Raw genomic sequence first — 27,641 nt, forward strand, 5'->3', positions numbered from 1 at the left:
TTTCCAAATGTGATTCCCATGCTGAAGCAAGTCAGCACCACCTCTGGCAACTGGTATGCAGCTATTGCTCCGACAAATATAGGAGATTCCCCCAGGGTACCTTTAATATTCCCGTATCCTATGATTTAAGTCCGTTAAAAGCTACATCAGTCCAATACAGGAAGGACTATTAATGGTCCAGACACATTAGGAAGAAGTTCTGAGTTACCCCACAGGCATGAAACCAGAGCTTGCGAAAAACAAAGGAGGTATCGATTGGGTAGCTGAAGAAGGCCATTGTAAGTACCAGCTATGACCACATGACCAGGTGCAGAAATGAGAATGCTAACAGTTACAAGCATTTTCTCATTTTAGTATTAATTGCCTTGTAGATATTAACAAAATTTTTTCATCTTCTCTCCTATTTCCCTACTACCGATGATAAGTTGTATTAAAAGTAGTTAGACTTTATATCTCAGTATTACTGGACATCAAAGAGGGTGACTTAGAAGAATGAGCGTCACCCAAAGGGGGCACTGTATCCTCTCTTGAGGGGGAGAGGCAGCATATTCTCTATTGTACATGAGATAGTCGGAGTAGGTTAGGTGGAAGTATGACTTTACTATTTGGATTTTAAGTGTGGTTAAAGACTGTATAAGGGTGCCAGGTTGGCAATGGACCGTGGTGGCTTTGCAATACGTCAACTCAACTCAACTTTCTTTCCCAGAATTCCCTTCCCAGTACCTTCCCCATTAGGGTGGAATAAGAGAGACATTGTGTGCATGATTTGGAAGATGGAAGGGAAGCAGCAGCCACGTGCACCAGGTGCTTTTGCTGCTCACATGCTCTCACCTCATTGGAACGGCAGCATCCGGGTGTGCACTATCTCCACCTTGCCCCGGGGCCTCCCTCAGCTTCTCCAAGTCCTGGTCCAGGTACATGATTTATTTCTGTACGAAAGAGCACCATCTTCTCCAGCAGGAAATCTACAATACGGAAGTCAGAGGTGTTGAGAGACCAACCCAGGTTCCAGTCCATCCTCACAGGCTCAACATTACCTTCAATCAGGCCAATGCACTTTGATATTGGATTTTCTGAACTTGTCACTTGTTGATAAATGTCAACAGCTAAGGTAACATTTTTAGATGTAGGATTGCAAATCCTGAGACATGGACCCATGTTATGCCAGGTCTTTTCTTCTTTGTGCCTAAATGAGTTTCTTGTTCCCGCTAATTCTAAGGAGCACGCCACACACAGATGCAAACCTGCCTATGGGAGTGTGTCTGGCCTCGTAACCTTCTTTTGGATGTGTAGACACATTGATATCCCACTGATATCCAACCGCCGCCGTCCCATGTAGCTCAGACAGCAGCCAGGAAAAGCCATATGCATTTACGGAGCTTTAAACACAATCAGTTAAAAACAGACTGGCGCATTATTGATTGTGGGCTCTGCGGGCTTTCCGTGGCGAGCGGCGTGCACCATGCTGCTTGTATTTCTCCCCACTAATTTCCTTCCCTGGTGCTGAGGAATAAGACACCAGCTGGAGCTAAGGAGAGGAGAGGCCTGAACAAGTTTATTGCCCAGATGCTGAGGCCCAAGAAGCAGAGTCCTCAGACAACACTGAGTCTTTTCCTAAACCATCTTAGATATATTTCTTTTGTACCACAGGGTGGTTTCAATGAGTTGCGTATTGTACTTTTAAGAACTGCGTTGACTGACACTGCTCTTATATAACACATATTAAATAAACTATATAAAGATAAATGTAAGAATGCTTCAAATGAGCATTTAGTTACCAAAAATAATCTAGGTGTTGCTATTTAATTGTATAATTATATTGCTGCTAGTTATCTCTTTAAAAGTCATGAGTATCGGGTGATGTATGCAAAAATTTTCAATTATAAGATGTGTAAGTTCTGAGGATCTAATGTACAGCATGGTGACTGTGGTTAATAATAGGGTATTGAGTACTTGAAAGCTGCCGAGAGCAGGCCTTAGCTATTCTCATCATGAAAAAAAAGCGGTTATATGAGGTGAGAGATGTGTTAATTATCTTGATCTTGGTAATTATTCCACAGCGTATATGTATATCAAAGCATCACGTTGTACTGGATATATTCTCTAAAGGAAAAGGAACAATGGGATATCAGTATGTGAATAAGAAAAGGACACAAACGCACGCAATATTGCACCCACTTAAGTTGCTTCATATAACTTTATGCTTCTTAGTCATTCAGGTGGTTCCCATACATGTGCTATGAGTGTATACACCTCACTCCTACCACTCCATTTCCATAGAAACTATCTGGCAAGGAGTTTTTGAATCTCTCCTATCTGAACTTTTTACTATTTATCACTGCTTACTTCTCAAAATAATTAAACCTCTAATTCCGAGATGCAGAGTTGCATGATTCACTTTCCTCTCTCTGAAACTTCTTTCTCTCCTGTGTTACGTCCCCACGGGCTCACCTCACACTGCCCACCCAGGGTCCCAGGGCTCACTCTGCACAGATGCTTTGAGAATAGATGCTATCCACCTCCGTAGGTCAACTACTATTGGCATTCAAATAAAATACTTGGTCACTCTTCCCCTAAACATTCTCTCCCTGGACTTATTTAACATACTTCTCTGTTATTCAAAGAAAATACCTGCACCATCCAACTTCTGGAAGACCCCCCATGAACAGTTTCTAGCCACCTTCACGTCTGAAATATTTATGGCTTATCAAGAGGTTCACATATGTACTTATGAAATGACCTTCAAACTAACCAAAATATAAACTTTTAAATCCGTCCTCTAAAGATAATCATTTGATGCTGCCCTTACATGACCTCTTTTCTTCTCGACCAATTCCTTCTAGTCTTCCCACTTTATCAAAACCAAAACCAACTCACAATTCACAAATTATTTTTGCTCTTTAGGGGATAGTAAATCCTAAGCTCTCTGAATACTTATTTTCTACTTTTGTTTCACCTGCAGTTATCCACCCCCAGAATAATGCCAGCCTCAAGATAAATTTATGAGGTTAGAAGTCAAGATGGTGTATATGGTGGGTGGGATTAGTGGCTAGACAGGGGCTGAGGGTGGGACTCTGGGATGCGGTTATGTTCAGTTTCTTGATATGGTTGCCAATTGGATGGGTATTTTCTGTTTGTGAAATTTATCAAGACGTTTGGCCATAATTGATTAATGTTTCCATACATTTAAAACACTTACAAGAGAAAATCAGTCTACTGAAATCAGCCCCAAATCTGTGTTTACTCTGTTTCTCCTCTCAGCCTGTTTTTCCATTCTACTCACAAACGTAACAAATAACAAACACACTGAGTTCATTTTAAAAGATCTAAGGCAATGATGACTTTTATCATTGATTTATTCTATCTCTACCATCACAGTTATGTTTCTAGCCAGGTAGACAATATTAATATTCTTTAGACAAATGTAATTTATCCTCGAACTCTTCCCATTGATCAACTTCCCTACATGCTACCGTGTCACAGGTCTAATTAGATGGTGTCCAGAAAGCATCTGATGGGGCTACACTTGAATTTGTGTTGTGGATAACAGACGGCAGAGCACAGGAGCACCATGCTGGAGTGTAGTAATGACTCTGTAATTAATACAATTCAAAGAACTCACATGGGAAGCGTCACGTCCTTCCTGACTAACATGATTAATAGACCTCAGCTACCAGAGCCTGCTCATCCTGGTGTTTCTTCACATTGGAAAGAAATGGAAATGTAATTCAAGATTTTACAAACCTGTATGTGTTTGCTATGCCTCTTACGCACACACAAACACACGTACCACATGTACACACACCGTATACACACACACACACATACACTGTGTGTCTTTTTTGGGAAAAGCCACTATATTGCAAGTAGCTGGGGCAATCCATGTGAAGAGTAGACAACAATGGATAAAAGAATTAAAATGAGTAAACTATTCAGTCCTAAATAACTACTTTTGGCATGGCACATTCTTCTACCTTTCAAATGTATTCAGATTAAGAGGAAATATCCAGGCCGAGTCTAGCATTGCCCAAAGAATCAGTCAAAATAGAACATATGAGCAGTAAGAAAGGATCCCATCATATGTTTCTCCCACAGTATAGATGGACTCGATTCAATAAAAAAAAATAGCATTTATTATTTACTGTGGGCCAGGCCCTGTGCTAGGCCCACCCAAGAGAAACCAACAGGAGCAAGACACAGTCCACGTCCTTAAGGACGTGGCAAAAGATGTGATTAAATCAAGGGTGTTGAGAGGAGATTGTCCTGGGCTATCCAGGTTGGTCCCAAATGCAATCACATGTATATTCAGAAGACATGCACGTGGAGGAGAAGACACCTAGAGAAGGCAACATGAAGACAGAACAAAGAGATGAAGCCACAAGCCAGGGAACCCTGACGGCCCATGGAAGTGGGAAGAGGCAAGAAACGAGCCCTCCCCAGAGCCTGCAAGGGGCGTCTGGTCCTGCCAACACCTTCATTTTAGCTCAAGGAAACTGACTTCAGGCTCAGGCTTCCAGATCTGTCAGAGAATAGATTTCTGTTGTTTAAAGCCACCCAGTTGTGGTCATTTGATAAAGTAGAGACAGAGAACTAATACTCTGGATTAGATAAAATGTGATATTAAATATTTAGCTACTTGGTTGAAATCCACTGCATTTAAACCTCTTCCATGTGTGCAATGGCAAAAAATAGTATTAAATACAATTTTACATCATTACTGTGAAATGTGAAGCAAAGCTGCAACCAAGGACCATCACTGGTGGAATCAATTTTTCTTTGCTCTTGGATAACTGCATATTATTAACAGACATAAAACTAAGGAAACGCATTCTAATATGATACGTATGAGAAAACAAATTGGAATGAAAGGTTTCTCTGAAGAAGGCTTTATACTGAGGTCAATTAATATTTAATATCACTTAATCTGAAAATAATATGTATCACATTGTTTTTTAAAATAATGGCACAAAGTTTTGTTAACATGCATCACTCAGGGATACTTTTAATGATAAAATGATAGAGATAAGACAACTAAGATATATCCTCCATTTCCTTAACTAGTAGCTTATAGATGAACAGGATTTTGTCAAGTAATAAAACTCTATGTCATTCACTAACTCATTCCACCCAATATATTAATTGCACTTATACTGTATGACTCTAATCCCAGAACTTTGGAGAGCTCCTAGAATATGGTCTTGTGACTCTTCTTTGAACATCTTTCAATCGCAAATACCTGTCTCCAGAGGCAGTTTATTTCTGCCCAGTTAATGTGGCGTCTGTGACATTTTCACTTTCAAGGTCAACTGATAGCCGCAATCATGATTACAGCCATAGTTCTGATCACAATTTACTCAACATAAATGAAGGACATAAATGCCAAGAAGACAACCAAGAATTTATCAGACATTCTGCTACTTCTAGATGATACATAAGTCTTGGTACTGGTTCATTTTATCTCTGCCAACTATGTAACTAATATTAGGATAGCACATCTACCCTGCCTGTAAGATGGGAGAATCTCTAAGTTGAAATGTCTACCTGAGTGAGGTCTTTGACATACCCCTCCTCAATAATCCTTGTCTCTTCTTTCCTCTGAGGCTTACTCAAATGCCAAACACTATGATCTTATCTTGGAAAGTATGGTCTTCCATCAGGGATGTGCCTTCCGGATTCTTAGATGGGAACAGATCAGGGTTATTACAGACTCACTCCCCAGCTCTGTGACCTTTGAAAACCTCCTCCTCTCATCTTCACTTTCCTCATCTTTAAAATGCAAATTGTAATGCTTCCTGATTTCTTCCGAGAACTATTGAAGATGAAATGTGATGATAATGTATGTAAAAGATGTTTGAATATAAAAAGCTCTACCAGGGCTTCCCTGGTGGCGCAGTGGTTGAGAGTCCGCCTGCCGATGCAGGGGACACGGGTTTGTGCCCCGGTCCGGGAGATGCCACATGCCGCAGAGCGGCTGGGCCCGTGAGCCATGGCCGCTGAGCCTGCGCGTCCAGAGCCTGTGCTCCGCAACGGGAGAGGCCACAACAGTGAGAGGCCTGTGTACCGCAAAAAAAAAAAGCTCTACCAACATAATCTACTGCTGTTTTCTTCCCTTATTAAGTGTTCCCAGATTCTACTCAAGCATCATCTCTAAGTCTCAATACACCTAAGCTATTACATTGAATTCTATGTGTTTATTACCCGTACTTTGTACATTGGTCTATAGATATCTAAGCTCAGTGAAGAGTCAATTCACTTTCTTCCTTGTTATTTTCCCTTTAAATTTACTAGAACTTCCTCTGCTATGATTGTTTTGTCTGTATCATTTATTTATTTTATTTTACTTGGAATCAAACATTTATCACAAAATGAACACTTTCAATTTTTAAACATACAATCACTTTTCTTCATATTTATCTCAAAATTAGTAAACAGAATTTTATTCAAACTTTACAAATATCCTTTACATTTAGCCTGAGATTAAGCATGAGAAAGTTCAACCTGAAGTTAGACTTCATTACCCAAACACTTAAGCACCTGAAAATAAAGCTGAGGATGAAATGTTCATTTATCAAACATAATTTAAGCATTCCAATAAACTCTGACAATGAAGAGTGACCCAAACCAAACTTTAACTTGCTCTGGTCTATATGATCTTCAGAGCCTAAAAGTACCTATTATTTAATAATGATTTTAAAAAGTCTTCAAATGACAAATTATGAAGGTGTGTCAAGATGTAGAATTTTAGTCCAACATTTCTATGGCTGCTGCTTCAGACTAATATTAAAAAATCAACTCCCCAATCCTTATTATTCAACATGTACTTAAAAACACGTAGCAGTATGGTATAGTTTATTTTTATAAATATTAGTACCTGTAATAAAATATAAAATACAGAGTCTCCCTTTTTCAAATATTAAGCCTCTGAATGCTTCATTCATCCTCTGATTTCAAACCCATACAATGCACTCATATGACATTGTAGATTTAGCACTGAGACAAAACGCCGTACATCTGTTGGGGAAGGAGTGCTGTGGGAATACCAAAGTACTACATTATAGAAAGGAAACGCTGAAGCAAAAATACGTTCTGAATATATACTGTACATTATGTAAACAAACATTCATAATAAGAATCAACACAGGCCAAAATATTGTTTTCTAGGAAATCAGAGTCTTCTTTCTTTTAAATCACACACATTGAAGATGCTTTTTGTTAGGAAAAGAATGGAGCCTGTTCCTGTATTTGCTTATGTGCTTAAATATCTTGGAAACAAGTAATTGTTACATTCATTTGCTAATGGTTTGTCCTCTGAGTTGGCCGGCTGGTGCAAACAAGGAATACAGTACTATTTCAGTACCTGTTTTTCTTTCTTATTTATTTATTTTTGGCTGCGTTGGGTCTTTGTTGCTGCGTGCGGGCTTTCTCTAGTTGCGGCGAGCGGGGGCTACTCTTCGTTGCGGTGCGTGGGCTTCTCATTGCGGTGGCTTCTCTTGCTGCAGAGCACGGGCTCTAGGCACGCAGGCTTCAGTAGTTGCAGCACGCAGGCTCAGTAGTTGCAGCACGCGGGCTCAGTAGTTCTGGCGCACGGGCTTAGTTGCTCCGCAGCACGTGGAATCTTCCCCAAAGCTCGAACCCGTGTCCAGTGCATTGGCAGGCGGATTCTTAACCACTGTGCCACCCGGGAAGCCCCCTGAGTACCTGTTTTTCATGTAACACTAGCTACATAATATATACTTAATTCATTTTTATCAGTCCATATTAATAATATAAATAGATTAAATGAAGCAGTGAATTTCAAAATTTGTGCAGGGGAAACTAGTTGATAATTTGTTTCCAGTAAGGCTAGTAGCAAAATAATTACTACAAAGTCAGCCCAAGCTGGCAGTAAACCCCTGATTTAGCAAGCTGAATCAAAGTTTGAAGTTAGTTTATTTCCTATATGACCATGCAAATCTAGAATTTCCTATGTGAAAGAAAGTGCTGGCAGCATCAAAGTCCTGTAATAAGAGAATGAAGTACTGATTGGGTTTTCAGAATGCCAGAGATACTATATGAAGAAACTTGAATGTCTTAATGATGGCATCACAGCAATGGCCTCAGGATTTCCTTAACGAATCAGAAACTGAGAAACACAATTCGTTAGTCAATAAAGTTCTCAATCAAAAGCCTAAATGTGAAGCAGAAAATGATAAAGACACAAAATCAAAGATGCATTCTCTACTATGACCATCTGCAAGAATTTCAAGCTTTATGTCAACATGTGTACCATCAACAGCCCCTCTAACAGGAAAGAACTTATCATGACTGTCCATCCCTTTTCAGTTTCAAGTCTTCGAAGGAGTGCGTTTCCAAATGCTTCCTGGTAGGCAGGGCTGAGCACATCCAGCAAGGAGCAGACTGTTTCATGGGAGGGAGTCTGTAAATGATCATCCACCTGGTCGAAAGCACAACCTACCACCCCGAGCCCTGCTTCAGTGAGCTCCAGACAGTATCTATTCCTTTCTCTTGTTTCCAATGATATAGGCCACATCGTCTGCACAGCACAGGGTTTTTGAGACAAACACGGTGTTAACTGCAAAGAGAACATCCTTTACAACTCCTTCAGCTTCCAGCCTCATGTCTTTCATATCAGATCCTTCAAAAGCCATTAAGCTCTGCATCTTCTTCAAATCCTGACACACTGCTCAGCTCCATGGGATTACAGTCTGTTTCCATTCTGCAAAAATCTTTGACCTAAGCCCTTTGACTTCAAGTTCGGTGATCTTTTCAGTAGGTGGAGTGGCTGCAGCTGCGTCCTCTTTCGGCTCTGAGAAGCATGTGATGTGGGAACACTACCGTCTTATTCCTGCCACCTCAGGCACAAGTCTGCCGCACCCCGAGTCCTCCTCTTACTCCCTCCCCAGGCATTTATTTATTTTAATTCAAGGGATACAGATTTTTTGGACATCTGCAACTCTAACCAAGATAATAGCTACCTTGTACCAACGCAAATTCCTACGGAACAGATTCCGTTGAGATGCGTAAGTCTAATATGCATATTCTAAGTATAAGGTGTGGTCCGTGCCCTTAAGGAACATTCAGCCAAATAGAAAGACATGAGTCACTCCCTGAAAAAGAATAATTTTGTTAAACGTTTATTCTCAGCATTCTAAGAGGCATTCTGTTCCTTGCCTTTCCAAAATAGGTGGTTAGCCAATTCCGCGGGAGATGTTAGGAGGAAGAACCCCAAGTGTTAACCTGTTGACATTCTACAACAGTTCACAGCAGGGCCAGGACCTAGGGCCTTGGCCTCATTTTATTTAAATAGATTTTATTTTTTAGAGCTGCTTTAGGTTCATAGCAAAATGAAGCAGACGGTAGAGAGATTTCCCATTTATACCCTCTGCCTCCACACATGCACAACTTCCCCTATTATCAACATCCCTCATCAGGGTGGTACATTTCTTACAGTTGATGAACCTACACTGACACCTTGACCTACACTGACACCTCGTTATCACCTACAGTCCAGAGTTCACATTAGAGTTCACTCTTGACGTTGTACATTCTATGGGTTTGGGACCAGCTACCACCATACTTCCCAGGGACTATCGATATTTGGACCCATAAATGTTAGGTTTGCCCCAGAGCCAGGGGGAACAGAGTTGGAAGGGGAAGAGGGATCCGGGAAAAGAGAGAGAGAACAGAATGATTTCCAGATCATCCCTCTGAGACGTTTAGATTTTTATGCCTCCAACCGTTTATTTAGCTGACCTTGCTTCACAGAATGTGGTTTTATGGGGCAACAGAGTGTTTTTCTTTGATTTCATAGAGGCGAGTTCTATTTCTATTTTTCTAGAAATTAGAGAAACCTCTGCTTTTTACTCTATATAGGGTATATTTTATCAGACATATTTCTTATGACTCTAGTGTAATTCAGGTATCTAAGTAAAAAAGAGAACATTTCGTATAATAAGCGTATAATATGATGATAATGGAAATATAGGTATGATGTTAGAAGTATGGCTTTAATGCTATCTCTTCAATATATGTCATAGGACTCAATGGAATTGCTCACAGGGGCATCAAACAACTAAGGGGTTTGAGGAGGGGTGTTTGTTCTCAGCCCAGGTCAGGGGATTTGGCCATCTTCTCAATTATCTATACGTCTGTGCATTATTTTTTAGCATCTTCCAGTATAAAAACCTTAGAAGTGGAGTCTGATATCCTAATCTATGGAAGGATGAAGCCGAAGGCTTCATGAAAGGAGAGAAAAGAATATCTTTCATCTTCCATTAGACTCAGAGAAATCTGAGAACATCTACCCACAAAGTCAACAGAAGAAAATGAGTATCCATATAATGGTACCCAACTATTAAACTAAAGAAAACAATGATTAAAGATCGAGCAGGGTATATTTCAGCTGTATAGAATCATGCAGAAAATTCAATAAAAAGCCAATCAAATCTTATACTGTCAAGAAAACTAATTATCACTGAAAAAGATACCAATATGACCAGATTTTACATTTTTAACATACTTCTTTGTGAGAATATTTTTCATATATACTAACCTCTCCCAGATCTAGATATAATTTCAAGTTCATCCCTCTGTTTTAACTCTTATTGTTGTTGTTTTGTTTTGTTTTATTTTTCCCGCTTTAGAGAGAATTGACAAATTCTGACATTTGTTCAGCTAAAGATTCAGACACTCTCAAGAAATAAAACAATAGCTCATACAAGTTTGCAAGTGACATGTATTGTGTCTTTTAAAACAAATTCCAATACAAACTGGACTTTGGTCTGAGATCACATTGTAAATGCACTGGAAAAGAGTACTAGAGTCACTACTATATAGCTTTTTATTTAAAAAACTACTAAAGAAGTAAGTGAAATCTAACTACACTTCAATAATTGTCCCAACTTCGTGTTGATCCAGCCTTGATTTTCTAGGTATTCACCCAGAGTGTGCGGTCTACCACTGTCTTATGCCACTGTATAAAATGTTGCTTATGCCGTCCTGAAGTATTCAGACTCTACTCATTGGAACAGTGGAAGGTTTATACAGAGACCAATGGTATAACCAGAAACACATTTTGAAAGGATAGCTGGAAATACCATGGAGAATGAGTTTAACTAGAAATATATAGGCAAACCACTTCATACTCTTTCAAAAAGAAAATTTTAAAAGAATGTTATATTCATTCATTAACTCAAAAACCATTTGCTGAGTAGCTATTCCATTACATCACAAAGTGGTTTTCTTTAAAGACAGTCCTGGCATTTAGTGATAGTTTAGTTGTCTTTTTAGACAGAATAAAGATAAACTTGTTACTTTTGGTAACAAATCAGTACAATCTTTACTGTGCTCTTGACATGGTGCCACATAATATAAAGGACTAAACTACATCCAACAATAGATGATGAGAACTTCAGTGTGGGCAGAGGCAATGAAATTGAAAATAAAGGAAATGTGCAGAAGGAACTCTCTTCAGCATCCATGGAGGACACACGCGAAGGGAAGAATGTGGAACTTGCTCCTGCTTCCTGGGATTTGAGTCTACTGGTCTACCCGGGATACCCCAGCTGTGCCACCAACCTCAGATGCATGTTCTTGAAAAGGAGAAGACAGGACTAAACTCTAATCTCCCTATTAGCTCTAAAGACTCTTAGCTTTATCTTAGTTAAGAACACACTGTGTCGTATAAAAAGTTCAAAGAATTAGAGAATTAACCTCAATTCACATTGGAGGAAAATTTGTCGTTTTGATAGCATTCAGCTACAATTTTCAAATATCCTTGCTTATAACAAGGAACTAAAGTAAGCTAGTGGGGCTGCATGCAGAATTTATGCAAAACTTCACTCATATTTTAAATAAATTAGAGGTAACTGTCCAACATAATTTGAAGTCTTAATAAGAAGATGCAATTTTATTCATGAAATTTCCTTTAATTCTGGTTATAACCTACACAAACAGCTAAGGCTATATGAATAGCATTTGTTAGTTATGGTACTTTTTTAGATTGGCCTCTCAACAAAGTCCCATTCTTTTCTCAAGTCCAGAAAGACAGTTCATGTAAAAGGAGCTATTATTCCTTGATAATTACTCAGTGGCTCTCTGTACAGTACTGCCTCTGCGTCATGTGGTTTAGCAATTTTTAAAAAGAAATTCTTTAAATAGGAATACCAAATAAACAAAGGTGGTGAATTTCTACATATAAAACTGTTATAAAATTTGTAACTTAGAAGTGCACTTATATAACACATTAACATTTCCATTTAACATAGATGAAAGATTAACATTAGTGATTTTAAAACACTGTTTTAAAAAGAAACTAAATAACAAATTATTCTTATCTTTAAGAGCCATGAGACCACCATCACTCTGTAGTAACAGTAAGTAATGCAATAGGTGATATTCTTCCCTATCTTGGGACTAGGTAAAGAACCCAGTAATTCAATAGCTCAGAGGGAGGGTAAAAAGTGAAGGGAAGGAGGTCCAGACAGTGCAGTAGGGACAGGGGGGCTGCAACCAGATTAGGAAGAGTAAAATTATCCCTTAGTAATTTGGAGAAGTAGCCCAAAATCATGGTTTTGGGTTTTCCCCCTATAAAACTATTCTACATTCTTTTTTTGATGATCTGTAAGCTCATTTGTTGAGGAACCTTGTTTCAGATGGGAAGAATGAAGAGTGGCCTTTATTTTCAATCACTTATAAATGTATGGAACAAATAGGATAAGCTGCAGATGGGTGGGTGGCAGTTAGGGAAGGGGGGATTACCAGCACTTTCCATTTTGACTCATAATCATTTAAAACTGAATAAATTTGACTGTGATGTGCAGTGAGGAAAACTCTAGCCTATAAGTGCTCTCTGCCTATGAAAGTAACCAGGTCCACAATGACTACATGCTAACTTGCCATTTTTTTTAATGTTCTCTTTTTCTCAGACACGGTTTTAAAAGAGTTCAGGATGGTCAGCTCTGGAGCCAAATCCTCTGTGAAAGAACAAAGACCACGTGAAAGGACTGGTCATTAGTTAGGCTCTGCGTGGCTGCAGGAGCAGAACCCACAGAAATTCATTAACCGTGGAACCAAGACAGAAACTTAGCAGTCAAACAAAATTAATGCCCAAGGAAACTCACTGAAGCACTACGAAAAGGTCAGCAGTCTGTATCAAATACCACAGAGGAGAGAAGTGTATTTGGTTTTTCCAATTTCACTCCACGAGAATAAGAAAGGATGGTTCCTAATCACCGGTAGGTACCAGTTAGTCCTCATAGCTGCCAATCAGCACTGAAGCAAAGGTGACCCCATGCAAATTACCTGTGTGGAGCTCAAATGCTACCTAGATGCCTTTGGAACCAGACATCACTGAGAGAGTGGATGGGAGTCACCATGTCTCATCGACTTTTGCAGCTTTGTCTGAGAGTCTGGAGACGTAGGGGTCTTCCAATGGAGACCCTTCGTCATGTAAAAAAGATCCAGCAAATCTCCTGGAGCATAGACTTGAGTTGAAGAGTTAGAAAGCAAACCACACAGGAAGACAACTGCTGGCAACCCTGACAGTTTCCCTACCCTTACTGGCCGCCAGCCTCCCCTCATTTTCACCTAGTGTACTGGACTTCGGTGCCAAATGGATCTTGGTTTACATCCAGCTACAGGTATTTATTAGGCATGAAGTTCAAGATAAGTCCCCCTCAGAGCTTCATTTTCCTCATCTGTAACATTGGCAGCATCTAGGCTGTAGTAGTTAATCTATGAAACTGCCTACCATGGAGCCCAGTCTACAGAAGAGGGAACCGTAGTGCTTGCTTTCTACTTCAGACTCTAAAATTCCTACCTTAATTATTTGTCACCGGCCCCAGGGTTTTTATTGTTTAGAGATGGTCTCTCCTGTATTTAAAACTCAGTTTTCTTGAGTGAAGTTTGATTTAATACCCATCTCTTCTGTACTTCAAATTTAGTTTTGCCCAATAAACTTTAGGTCACCAGGGTTCGTTTGTTCGGTCAGTAATCTTTGCTATCATCCCAAGGAGCAAAACCCTGACCTAACCACGTGGCTAATAAAAAGTATCTTTGATAAAAACAATAGAGCTCAAACATAAAAGTAACGTTTTAAGTAATGCAAAAATCCACACAAGGCAGCTCAACTTTCACTGAAATTTCAAATCTCTGAATGCATTGGACAGGCTTTCTCCCATCTCCATGCAACTTCTGGGAACTTCAACACAAAAACAAGGTTTCATTTGTTTTGATTCTATCTTTTAACTGACACTCTGTTGCATTTACTATCTTTCTCCCTGTGGCTTTACTCTCGTTTTATGGGATTAGCTTTACACTTCACAGCACTCATGGGGTTATTCCCTCTTGAACATTCACCACAGGTTCCATATCCTGCTAGCAGAGGGAGATTAGTGTTTTAGTTAAGATTTCTGTGGAAGAGTTATCTGAGACTCAGATAAGTTGGCATTCATTAAAATAATTAAACCCTACTACTAAAGATGATTCAGAAAAGATAACACCTAGTTTTAATCTGGTATCCTTTTCACTAATACTTAATACTTGTTCTAATTTTTATTCCAATCATATAGTTATGTAAAGAAGTTACTACTCCTTTTTTTAACTATATAATTCCGCCTGAGAAGGAACAAAAAAGAAAAATAAAAACACAAAGAATAAAAATAAAAAATAAAAGAAGTTAAGCATGCTGTCTCTGGTCAAGCTAAATTGTCTGGTGCTTCCTGGTACGTCCGTCTAGCAAGGGAACAGCCAAGGTGCAAGACAAGAAAACCCATTTCTACAAATATCATATGATATCACTTATACGTGGAATCTAAAAAATGGCACAAATGAACCTATTTACAAAACAGAAATTGAGTCACAGATGTAGAAAACAGACTTATGTTTACCAAGGGGGAAGGTGGGGGAGTGGATGGAGGGATAAACTGGGAGATTGGGATTGACATATACACACTACTATATATAAAATAGGTAACAAATAAGGACCTACTGTAGAGCACAGGGAACGCTACTCAGTACTCTGTAATGACCTATATGGGAATGTTAAATGCGCTGTTCACATAAGAGATTTCCACTGAGGAGTTGTCCTGGGGTCCGCTGTAGCCCCCAGTGAGGAATGATATAGATAAGAGAAGCCAGAATATGTGTATCTCACCGATTTGCACTTTCTGAGACCTCGCTACCAAACTTGGGAAACTATTTAAGGCCAAGATGTCGTACTGAACATCCTTAGAAGCCAGGACCTCACCGAGGAAAAGAAAAGAGCAGGGCGCCTGCCAGGACAGGTATTTCCAAGTGAAAAGTGCAGGCGACAGGAGTAAGGACAGGGTTTTCTCTTTTTTAGTCTTTGCTCAGATCATTCATTTGGGACTGGGTGGTGGACATTCACTTCTAACTCCCAAAGTGCTGTGGGCACCATGACGATGCTATAATTTCACAAGATGCTACGAGCCACCAGGCATGTGCTTCTGCTACTGCAGAATCCCCAAGTCCCATGGCCGCTGAAAGGGGCTCCTCAAATAGACAGCAAGGAACAGAGTCAAGGCCGGCCTGGCACAGACCACAAGGGTCCCATCTCAGCCTTGAACGTGGGTGGGTCCTCAGGGCAGGCTCCAGAGCCTCCCGCAACCAGAAAACCAACCTCCCACAACCACGACAGAAAACTGTCTGTTCTTCCTCTTCCATCCCTCCTCCCTGGCACTTCCATGAAGTCCCTCCTGCCAGCCACACCTCATACCTGCTGCAGACGGGCCACCTGTCCAGGGCAGAGCAGCCCCTGCAGCTGTTAGGTCTCCATCACAGTGTCACGCACTCCAGTGTGGAGGATCTCGGTCCTGTTTTTTAAAAAAAGAGAGGGGTTGACTCTGCCTGGACACCTTGGGGGGCGCTCAGGCCCCCCTGCTCCCCTGAACTGGGGGACACTCTGTGGTCCCATCGGTTGCTGCATGGCACCTCCCCTACTTCCCAAGTTCCACTTTTCAACACCCCTCATCCTAGTTTCCATGGCAACGCATGGTTCTCTTCATGAACCTACAAGAGCAAGGACATGCCTTCATCACGGGAGGAGATTTTACACAAAAAGTACATAACGAAAATCACAAATTACTTCTTCTTTGGAGTTATTTGAAGATTTAGCGGCTGCATGTTGAAGAATGCTGTATTACTATCCACACACTTTTCTTCTGGTTGAAATCCCCATTTAGGAAAAGTGCTCCATCATGCAGAGCTTCAGTCTATGTTTTCGTATTCCGGGAGCTATTACTGACCCAGGAGGGTCACACCATGGCTGTAAAATCTTCGCCTATGCTCTTATTTATAAGGATTTCGAAAGGTTCCTCTTGATCATTAGCACTCACGGAAACGCGGAGGACTTTTCACTTCTCATGCAGCGAGTCCCTCTGTGACGCACTGTGAGATATTTGATTAGCTCGGGAAGATAGACTTGTTTCCCAGAACCGCTGAGTGGTGTCCCGTTTCTGCAGAGGTTGCAAATTGAGCCTGTGACTGCACACTCGTGGGCCCGTCCAGCCCGGGGCGAAGCTGCCCTTCCTTCCATAAAACTGGCATTTGCTCTTTGCCGGCCTATAAAGCATTGTGCACTTACTGTTCAACAAATACTAATTAATGGTACTGCGGTCTGTACCTGGGCAGGCTGTCCCTGCTTCTTTTTATAAATGACCATGTTTCACTGTTATATTTAGACAGTGCAGAAGGGCATTACGTTACATGGTACAATGGTGTTCAATACTCAAATAAATCATTACCCTAGTTTTTAAAGTCTGAAGAAGACGCCTCGGGCTCTAGTAGTAAGAGTCTCTATACTTGGATGTTCAATTGTTGAAGGAGGAGGAGAGGGGGAGGGGAGGAGAAGAAGAAGAAAATGGGGAAGGGTTGTTATGAGGTAATGGAGAGGAAAACGGGATGACTGGGGAAACCGTCTGTAGAGGGTAGTCGAATCAGGGAATAATAATTTAGGACTCATACACATTAAAAATGGATTTCCTTTCGACGAGAAAAACAACAACAAGAAAATAATTAGCGTGTAGCCTGGTTCGGCTTCGTCCGAACCCAGAAGTTAAGATAAGGACTTGGATGCAAGTGGTTTCTTTAGAAGGGATCAGGGACCCCAGAGCCAAGGAAGGGGCGCGAGGAGAAAAGCCCACGGAGAGCGCGGGAGCAACTGCAGCCTGCAACGAGGGCCCAGTCCAGCCCGGGAGCCTCAGAAATGCCTCGCACAACTGTCTCTTCAGGGGAAGAAAGGCATTTACCCCACCTTGTACCTCCTCTGCTTCAAGAGGATGACCAACCCACAACACTCCCTGCTGGGGCTGAGTTCCCACAGCCCTGGGGGGACACCTCAGGAGGAAGAGCAAAGAGATGCTTCCAGAGCTTGAGAGAAGACCATCAGGTTCCAGGGCGCGGGTCCACACAGCTGGAGGCGGACAAGGGAGGTGGGGACCAGCCCAAAGCATCTGCCCCAGCAGGGCCACGTCTGGGCTCCCTGGATTCAGATCCCTGCAGCAGTGACATTCCTCAGAGTGCTTGCCTGATGAGCCGTCCCTCTCCGGCCCCTCCCTCTGCTATAATCTTTACCCCCTTGACATGTCGTCACGTGATTTTTTTTTTTTTTTGCTTGATGTCAGTTTTCCCGATTCAAAGTGTACACGTCTCCCCAGGACCCACGGCAGTGCCTGACACACAGAGGGTGCTCCATCTGTATTGCTTAAGGGATTCACGTCAAGTTGTTCCATGCACTATATTAAAAAGTAAGTAATCAGGGCTTCCTTCCCTGGTGGCGCAGTGGTTAAGAATCTGCCTGCCAATGCAAGGGACACAGGTTCGAGCCCTGGTCCAGGAAGATCCCACATGCCGCAGAGCAACTAAGCCCGTGCGCCATAACTACTGAGCCTGCGCTCTAGAGCCCGCGAGGCACAACTACTGAGCCTACGTGCCACAACTACTGAAGCCCGCGTGCCTAAAGCCCGTGCTCTGCAACAAGAGAAGCCACTGCAATGAGAAGCCCGCGCACCACAACTAAGACCCAATGCAGCCAAAAATAGAAAAAGTAATGATAATGCCCTTGATTTCTACATCTAGGGGAATATGTGATGCTTTTACAAGAAATATTAGGATGCTTTGAACTCAAAGGACAAAAGAGTCTTTTGTTAGAAAAACAAAAACAAAAAAACTGGGCCTTCCCTGGCAGTCCAGAGGTTAAGACTCCCCGCGTCCACTGCAGCAGGCGTGGGTTCCATCCCTGGGCGGGGAACTCAGATCTCACAGGCCAGTGCAGTGGGCCAAAATGGAAAAAGAAAAACAAACAAGCAAACAAAGTAACAACAAAAACCTACCTATTGATATTATTACACTACATGGATATATAAGTATCATACAGATGTACAGACTGTATTATGTGGATCCATAAATCTGGCTCTCCGCAGAGCACGCTGAAAGTTGCTGGGGCTTAGAGGAGAGAGTGGGAGACCCAAAAAGGCAAATGCACCTGCAGGAGCTGGGAGACCCCTCACTGCCGTCCTGTGATCTGTGCGGCTGGCAGACAGCATTCTGCACAGCTTGTTGGAGAGAAGACGAGGTCTTCATATTAATCAGTTGGTAAAGAACCAGTCTGTGAAAAAGCCTGAAGCAAAAGGAGGTTTCTGGAGCCCAGGGCCCTGACAAGATCAGGGTGTAGGAGCTCATGCGATGGGGCAGAGGAGGTCAGAGGCAGAGAAGCATTCAGACCACGTGGAACCAACAGAAATCCAATTTAGGCTATTATGTTCCCTCAAGAGACAAAAATAAATAAATAAATAAAAATAAAAAGCCCTCATTTTAAACAACAGAAGCAGAAAAATCCTGCAGTCGATACCTGAAGAGTGACTCGAAGTGACTCAGGAGAGCAGACAGAAGCAGGGAAAGAAGGGTGGGATCAAGCCCTCACCACAACACCCTGTAATTAACAGTTAATCTTGGCTTCTTACCTCCGAGTCCCATCTTCCCACTGATACTCTTCCCAGATCAAGGAACACGTCTTTGGTTTCTTTATTCTCCAGAAAAAATATGCTTTTTAAAACTTTTGGGAAAGATTTAACAAGGGGAATGAAGAGAAAATAGTTTTAAATTTAAAATTAAATGAGAATGAATCTAGGCATTAGGGAAAACATGCTAATTACCTGATGTTCTGTAATTAATACTGGTCTGGATAGCCTAACCCTTCAAGAAACTCCATATGTTAGCTATTGTCCCCAAAAGATGAGCCATTCTCAATGTCTTTGGAACATGCTATCATCGAATGCCAAATGATCGCACTCAACGCCCAAGTTGTTATTACTCATTTGAGTCGCACATTTGAGTGGACAGAAAGCCATCCTACTCGCCCACTGTGAAATAATTTTCTTCCCAATTGTCCTTACATGGCTTCATTTCCAGAAAATATAGCAACATTGCACTTCTGAGAATATTAATCATAAAATTCTGAGTAGAGGATTTTTTAGAACAAAGCAGTATCTCATGTCTTGAAGAAAATGGGAAGCAGTAACCGTATATTTTTTCCCACAGTGAGTAAGTACTAAATAAAGGGTGAAATAGTAGGACTAAATCTTCAAACATTCAGAGTATATTCATGCAACAAGCACTTGTGAAGCAAAGAATTGGGAACTGAGGGTTCAAAGATGAATAAAATATAGTCTCTGCCCTCAAAAAAATTTTATTTTTTAACATTTTCTATCTGTTTGCTTTGACTATGTTGTCTCCCAGACCCAGAACATAAGGTTTGTCCTACAGATAAATCAAAACAAACTGATGGACGGTGAGACCCAACCCTAATTCCCACTGCCCCATCATGGTAATTGGAAAAAGTACGATGTTCTAGGGATCCCTCAGTGTATTCAGCCATCAACTCAACACTGAAAATAATCCTTTATTTGGTCATATCACTTCTGACATTTTTCAACATTTCCTCTGAAGAGCAAGACTTGAACCCAAGATCTTTTGGAAGGTAAGTAACATCACACCAGCCCCTTTTATTCTGTGAGGAGAAACTATGACAACGGCCAGAGAAGAGTTCAGGGCTCCAACCACCTCACCATTACAGCTAGTAACAATCAGCGATGATTTACCAGAGGAGAGCAAACAGCCGACGGCTGGGTTGTTACCCAGCAGAGTATGGGGGTAGCTGTAGAGTCTTCCCTTCTGAGGGTGGGAGCAGGTCTGTGACATCCTGGTGACCTCTTTAATTCATGAGCCCCACTAAAATAGAAAGCCATCCCCCTCTTCTGTTTTAGCCAAGCAGAAGACCTTTTGACTTCTGCTCCTTAATTTACCTCCAATAAAGTTTCCATTTTTACCAAAATCCAGGATTGGGGGAAATAGTGTCTAATTACTAAATATTGTCCTTTGATTGGGGTGGGGGTAGTAGCAGGGGGTGTCCACATCAGCAAGTGATATGGACTGAATTGTGTCCTCCCCCCAAAATCCATATGTTGAAACTCCAACCTCCAATGTGATTGTATTTGGACTCAGGCCTTTTAGCAGGTAATTATGGTTAAATGAGGTCATAAGGGTGGGGCCTTAATCTTATAGGATTGGCGGCCTTATAAGAACAGGAAAAGTGAGATCTCTCTCCCTCTCCGAGCATGGACAGAAAATAGGTCATATGAGCACACAGCAAGACAGCAGCCACCTACAAGCCCAGAGAAGAGGCATCAGAGTGAAATCTACCTGCTGGCCTTGGTCTTGGACTCCTCAGCCTCCAGAACTGAGAGCAGTAAACGTCTGTTTTTTAAGCCACCCAGTCTATGGCATTTTGTTTCTGCAGTGCTAGCAGACTAGTACAGAGAAGTTCCATGGTTTCAAGGTTGGAGAAGAGTCCCTCATTCAAGTCGACATGGATAGATACTTAGGCTGCCAAAATGCAGGTGTCGAAATAATCCAAGAAAGAAGATGATGCCTAATAAGTCAGAGGATTTCTGAAAGGCCAGAAGCAGGTGTTAAATGCTAGAGTGCAGCGTTAAGGATATGGGAGCAAAATCAGCGGATTAAGTATAAGAGGGGTGGCTCCAGCCCAGTGGTTGATCCAGGAGCACGACCCGAGTGTAAACAGCTGGGATTAGGATGAGCAAATCCCTCAGGTGCCATTTTCTGGGTTTTGCAGACTCAGAGATTCTGGGGTCACCTGGTGAAAACCCGTTATGAATATCGGGTCCTTGTCCTTTGGGAGGTAGGCTCCAGCCCTTCTTTCCACCTCTGACCTTTCTAGGTAACCAAGTCCTAGAACTGGTCTAGACGGTGACAGGGCTTCAACATTTCTCCTTCTCTCTCTGGTCTCTCATTTCATGTGCCATGCCAAGGACTGGGCAGATGTGGACAGCAGGGTCTCAGCTTCTGAGGCATAGGTGGGAGCAGTCAAATACGGATCGGTCAAATTTGTAGAAACTTCTCTAAGACCCATGTGTGATCAACCTAGCAGGACACAGCAGACAAGTGAATGTGAATACAGAGGACTGTGAAGAGTTCTTTCTAGAACTAGAATATAAAATGGAGATGCCAGTCAGAAGTCAGGTGACCAGGAAAGGTGTGAAAAGAGATTTCCTTGACAGAATGGTAGTGGTTGAGACAAATGACTAGTGTAAGTGGTTTCCCCCACAAAAATGGTGTTGTACATTCATGTCCTGATGAAATCCCAGAGCATTCTCGATTGGAAGCAGGTGTGGTTTTTCAAGCCCATAGGGTCATCCATAAACCACGTCAAAGGCATTCCCACACAAGAGGGTGTCATACGTCTTCAGGCAGTGCTTAAATATCTGTCTGGACTTGGTGATCCTGAGGCACTAACACTGATCATGGTGACAGGATTCTCCTGAAGAGAAATAAAAAGCTGCCCTGGGCAGGACTTCAAGCCCAACCAAGAAGCATCATGTAGTGGTTCATAGTTTGGAAACTGAAATCTCACAGACTTTAGTCTTGATCTCTGCTATGCCAGGTACTTGCTGAATGACCTTGAGAAGGGAACTAAGCTCTCTGAGTCTTGATCTTCCCACCTATAGCATGTCAATAATAATAGTATCTATCTCAAAGGGTTTGGAGACAATTAAACAAGACAGTGCTTACATAATAGGGAAGAACAAACCTGACTCCGTATTGGATCTGTCTCTTCTTACTTTAACCTTTGTGTTCTATTGCTTTTGCTACAAGTTAATCACTAAGGGGGTGTTGCCTATAAGCTTAAATTATACATGATGGGAACCCTGCCTCCCATGTAATGAAAGTTAAGCTAAAATACCTTTGTTTAGCTCACAGGAAACAGCTAGACCAGGCCCACCTGTGAATGGCTGCAGGAAAGAAGAAATGAATGCATCCCCTCTGGACTCTGACTGGAACCAGGACTTTACCCCCTCTTCTTTTAGTATAAAAGCAGCCTGAATTCTAACTCAGGGAAGATGGGTCTTTGGGACACTAGTCCACCATCTTCTCAGTCTGCTGTCTTTCTGAATAAAGTCACTATTTTTTGGCCTCAGCAACTCACCTCTCAATTTATTGGCCTGTCATGTGGTGAGCAGTATGAGCTTCTACTTGGTAACACTTGTAAAGCTCCTATTACAATGTCAGGCACAGAAGTACACTCATAAACATTTTATAACCAGAGCCTAGATCGATTTTTAAAAACCCTGCTCATGGGAGTTGGGGTTAGCAGATGTAAGTTTTATATACAGAATGGATAAACAACAAGGTCCTACCTCGGGAACTATATTCAATATCCTATGATAAACCATAATGGAAAAGAATATTGTAAAAGAATCTGTATATATATATATATATATATATATATATATATACATATATATATATATATATATATATATAAAACTGCATCACTTTGCCGTACAGCAGAAATTAACAAAGTATTATAAGTCAACTATACTTCAATTAAAAAAATCATGCTCAACATTTAACCAGTTTCTTCATCCTGCAAGGACATGTTTTCCTCTTTTTTTCTTAACCCTAGGTACTATAGAAGAAGACATACAAAGTCTTGGCTAAGGTAATCTAGTTTTGATTACGAGTTGAATATAGAAGTTAACTTTCAAAGGGATTTCTTTCCAGTACAACAAAATATGTTATTTTTCAATCTGCTTTTTTCTGGTGTTCTATCAGTCACCTTTCATTCCTTTCTTCCCTCTCCCACTTCCCTCCTGGAAAGTTAGGCTCTCACTAAGCCATTTACCAGATAACATTACTGATTTCCATAAGTGTCCATGCAGGGCACTAGAACACTCAAATAGATGTTTATGGTGCATATTAGCCTCTATTCCAATACAAAATTTCATTATTTTCTTTAATACATTTTAATACAATTCTTGAATACAAGAATTAAATCTGCATGCTGTGTGACAATTCCTTTGCTCTCTCAATTTTAGTTAGAGACACTAACAGCATTTTCTCATCAGGTCCTGCTACAATAATCTTGTTTTAAGTATTCTCTCTTCAAAGTGCTTTGTTTGTTTGCCTCCCTGGAGCATCAGCTCTTACAATGGTGTGGCATCTAAATTGTTTCCATGACTGGAACATCAGTGAGGGACTTAAATAGTTGAGAGATGCTTAGTTGTAACAACCAATGCAGGACCAATCCTCTAGTCAAACAAGGATCAGGGACATCCAAAACAAAATGTTTTTTCCTTAAAGAAAAGATAATCTACATCAAGTAACTCAATAATACTTGTGAAAGTAAATTGGGAAACAAATAAATTTAAACATGTATAATTTGTGAACAAAAAATCTTTCTACAGCATCAAAATTAATATTTGTAATTCTTAGAAGTTGTTTACATCCTAAGTATGGGTTTGCATTACAAATTTTGGGGTAGGAAATACAATACTGCAGAACTGACCTTCCAGGGGAGCTGCTGTCTTGGCCACAGTCAGATGCAGGGAATCAAATGCTGTGATGCATGGCCCAGGAAGCTGCCCACAGATTGGTTAGCTCCAGAACAGTACTTACTGCTAGACCAGAATAAGCAGAAATTGGATGCCTCCTATCAGCCTCACATCATCTCTGAAACTAGTACCTGACCACTGGGTGGCCTGCTAAGATGAAAAGTATCAATACCTCAGGACCATACTTGCCAGCAAAAAGAGAGGATGCAGCAAAGACACAGCCTGAGTGAGGGTGTGTGATTATTGAATACCTGGAGCCTTAGCTGCAAGAGAATCTGAAAGAAGTGAGTGCAGTACAGGAAGACACACAGAGAGAAAGGGATACTCGGCTGATGAGTCAGTCCCCCATATCCTCCACATTTACCGTTCTGTGTCCTGTGGATCTAACCAGTACCTCTCCTCTCATGTGTCCAGATCGTTGATGGAATAAACCCAAGAAGACTGAAAGAGGTCTTCCCAGTGTCCTTCCCAAAGGGGTCAGGCATGGAATTTCACAGAACAGAGCACCATGTGAAATACTTCGGTTATCCATTTTTTTGTTCCTAAAATTACTGAGGACCAAGTTAGTTCTTTCACTCAACAAACCAATTCATAAATAGAATGCTTATTTTTCTGTTTATATAACAAGGGAACAGATGGCAGTGGTTCGACTACAACCCAGGGTGGCCCCGGGATGACAGAGACTGGTACGCAGGGAACAGTCTGACTCAATGCAGGATCACTGTGGTTGCTTTCTGCTTGTGCTCTGCTTCCCTTTGACCATGTGCATCCAGTATTAACATCCTACAGCCCTTCCCCATGGACAGATCACGCGAGGGGCCCACATCAGTCGGGCTTCCCTCGGGTAAGAAACTAGATTGCTCTTTTGTTGAAAAACTCAGTGTTGAAGGACTGACATATGGTACCTCCTCTTACTCACAAAGGTCTTCCGGGAAAGCAGTTTTACAACCTCCATTGATAACCTGTTCTATTCTTAACCTCCTGCTGCCAGAGAGGGACCCTGGTTACAGCCAGCTAAACAGATTTATCATTGGGTGGTAGAATGCAAACTTTATTGTTAATCCTAAAAACGCTAAATGCACTGACTTTAAAAATCCTAAATTTGAGAAGAAAATCTAACAAAATAATTTTTCCCTAAGTACCAACTTAGTACTTAATTTGCATAATTAATGGCTTGTTTCCTAGACAAAAATTTGAGATATAAACAGGCCAAAATAACCCACAAAGACCCACTAGTAGCCTTTATTTTTTTGTGTGAAATAATTGATACATTCCTTAAATTTATCTCTCTCCTTGTATGTTTTTTTTTTTCACACACACACACTGTATTTTATTTTTCCAAGAGATATACAGACTGACACCAAGCATTGTAAATGGGTGACCACAACAAAAGCAACAATGGTTGCAATTACGAAACACACTCACATTGTGTCATAATATTGACATTCAGCCCAGGAATCCTCCACTGTAACAGCTCCTTTACTTTGCAGTGAAAATTGATTTGTATATTTTTTGCCTCTGAGTCCTTGTGGGGTTTTTTTAATTATTCAAACAGAAAGCCACAGAAATTATGGCCACCCTCATCAGTTCACTGTCTCCTTGTATGGTTTTTAACAAACATTTTATTTTATTTAATATTTAATTTTTACTGGAGCCTAGTTGATTTACAATGTTGTGTTAGTTTCAGGTGCACGGCAAAGTGATTCAGTTATACATATACATGTATCCACTCTTTTTTAGATTCTTTACCCTATAGGCCATTACAGAGTATTGAGTAGAGTTCCTTGTGGTATACACTAGGAACGGCTATACACTAGGTCCTTATTAGTTATCTATCCAATATAGTAGTGTGTATAAGTCAATCCCAATCTCCCAATTTATCCCTCCCCCCGCTTTCCCTGCTGGTAACCATAGGTCTGTTTTCTACATCTGTAACTCTATTTCTGTTAATGAACATTTTAAAACTTGTTGTGAGGTTTAATGAAAATATGTTAAAAGCCAATGGACAAAAATATATTTAGCACTGGTCTGGCATGGGAACAAACACAGAGACCCAACGCCAACATTAACTTCGAGGTCCTGGACCCCCTGTCATGACCCTCACTGGATCTGGGGAGGTGGAGGTGGGTTCTCGGTAAGAGACTGGGTGTCAGACAGTGAGGGGTCACTTGGGAAATCAAGACAGAGGTCAATTTCCAACAGATAGAACAGTATCTGGACTTTTAACAGCCAGTGTGCACCAATAAGCTCAGTATTCTTACTATACTTGCAAAGAGAGGTATTGTTAATGCAAGTCCGTGTGCCCGATGCACAGCAGGCCAAACAAACTGAAACGCTGGAGTTCGGAGCAGAGAAAGGTTTATTGCAAGGCCATGCAGGGAGATGGGTGGCTCACGCCCTAAAAGCCCCAAGCTCCCCGAAGGGTTTCGGCAAAGCACTTTTAAAAGCCAGGTGAGGGAGGAGGGGTCACAGGGTATGTGATCAGCTTGCGCACAGCTCTCTGATTGGCTGATGGTGAGGTCACAGGGCGGTGTCACGGGGGTTCAGATTATCAGTCCTTAGGCTCCAGGAGGCCTGGGGCTATGTGCTCATGGTCGGCAAGTAGTTAACATCTTCCATTTGTTGGAAGGCAGGCGGGGGTTCACATCTGCAAAACAACTCAGGAAATGTGCATCCAATACTATTATCTGGGTACTTCAGAGAGGAGCTACAGCAGAGGATATGGGGGAAGACCTGTCCCGGGAAGGCCCCATAGAGTCCTGCTCGGTTACAGTATTAACTACAAAAAGTCTCAAATGGATCCAACTTCACATTCCCTAAAGTGTTAACCTACCACAGAATTCAACCAGGTATTTCCCCATCACCCTGTGGATTAGCTTGTTCTTTTCCTACATAGGTAGATCGTTATATGAATTTATTAGACCTATAAAATTGGCTCTACATCAATAGTTTCCTAATTCTGTGTTCAAGTTTAAGGGAATATATTTAAAGATTCTTTGGCAGGAGAAGTTGTAGGGCCATGAGTCACGCTACATGGATGCTGCCACCTTCTTTGAAGCCACTGGCATCTCTCAGCCATCTGACACCTGGGGAGGGATGGCTACTCCCACAGAGGGGACCACAAAAGGGGCAGTTGATGGCTTACACACAGCTGACACCAATTCAGGGGGTGGAGGGGAGATCTAAAAAAGAATTTGTTCCTCTGCCTGTATGGGACAGCTGAGGATTCCCAGAAAAGGAGGTGAGCTGAAGACTTTTGCTAGTAGGACAGGGGGACCAACTAGCAAAAGTTAGATTGTTAATACTATCGTGACCTCATTGGTATCTGTAGGCTGGTGGGGCCTGGGGAGCTTCTGATTTACATACAGGCTGTCAAAAAAGCGTACATCTTGCTCTTTCCCTTCAGGGCTGGAAATGCCCTCTCTTGTGCTCTCCACCTATATAAATATTGCACAGCCGCTCAGATCCAGTCCAAATCATGCCTCCTCCACGAAGCCTACCCTGATGCCCTGAAACAGCATAGACTCATCTCCCATAGCAACAATCCTCTGATCAGTGCAGTTTAGCCCTTGACGCTTTACGGAGCTTGTAGTTCATTCTCATATGCGGTGCCTCGCAGGAGCAGAGGCCGGACAGGGACCGTGCCACATGCCTTCCCCACTGTCTCCGCCTGAAACTGAGCACACAGGGAGTGCTTTAAGAAACCATCCA

General features: G+C 41.5%; 1 pseudogene; it reads right to left on the reverse strand.

Moving 5' to 3' along the window:
* Nucleotides 1-8,298: 8,298 nt before the first annotated feature.
* On the reverse strand, nucleotides 8,299-9,831 carry LOC111165861 (GSK3B-interacting protein pseudogene; annotated as a pseudogene).
* Between the last annotated feature and the right edge of the window lie 17,810 nt (nucleotides 9,832-27,641).

The sequence above is a fragment of the Delphinapterus leucas genome, chromosome 17, assembly GCF_059928025.1.
Source record: "Delphinapterus leucas isolate spDelLeu-1000000601 "Yukka" chromosome 17, BTC_Dleu_Yukka2, whole genome shotgun sequence".
NCBI classification, from domain to species: Eukaryota; Metazoa; Chordata; class Mammalia; order Artiodactyla; family Monodontidae; genus Delphinapterus; species Delphinapterus leucas.